Genomic DNA, 825 nt, shown 5'->3' with positions numbered 1-825 from the left:
CCCACAGGTGTACAGAATGAGACCTCACTTTCCCACCCCTACCATGAGATCACACGAATACCCTTTACAATTGGGCACCATCTTAGAGAAAAGCAAGAAAAGGAGAGACTAAGAACTTTTCTGAAAGAGATCAGCTAGCTGCCCAAAAAGTGCAGTTAGAGAGACTAAGTTAACTTTTAAATTTTTATTTATTTATTTACTTTTCGCTGCCCTGGGTCTTTGCTGCTGCAAGCAGACTTTCTCTAGTTGTGGCTCTCTAGTTTCTCTAGTGGGGGCTACCCTTCACTACAGTGCTCGGGCTTCTCGTTGCAGTGGCTTCTCTTGTTGTGGAGCATCGGCTCAGTAGTTGTGGCTTAGCTGCTCTGCAGCATATGGAATCTTCCAGACCAGGGAATGAACCCTAGTCTGATTCTTATTGGAATACTACACCACCAAGGGAAGTCCGAGGCTAAGATAAATTTAATTGATGAGTTTAAGCTCCCATTGTCCTATCTCTTTCATCCTTCTACTTTTCAGTGGGGTGGGAATTCTTGAGCAAAATTTTATCCATTATAATAATAAAGAAATGTTCTTTCCTTTCACCAGAGAGTAATGCATTTTTTGGCCTAATATAGGTGGCTCAGATGGTAAAGCATCTGCCTGCAATGCAGGAGACCTGGGTTTGATCCCTGGGTCGGAAAGATCCCCTGGAGAAGGAAATGGCCACCCACTCCAGTACTCTTGCCTGGAAAATTCCATGGACAGAGGAGTCTTGTAGGCTACAGTCCATGGGGTTGCAAAGAGTCAGACACGACTGAGCGACTTCACTTCTACTTCTTCTATAGG

Source organism: Capra hircus, chromosome 10, assembly GCF_001704415.2.
Source record: "Capra hircus breed San Clemente chromosome 10, ASM170441v1, whole genome shotgun sequence".
Taxonomy (NCBI): domain Eukaryota; kingdom Metazoa; phylum Chordata; class Mammalia; order Artiodactyla; family Bovidae; genus Capra; species Capra hircus.
The sequence above is the reverse complement of the archived record's forward strand: the minus strand, read 5'-3'. Positions refer to the sequence as shown.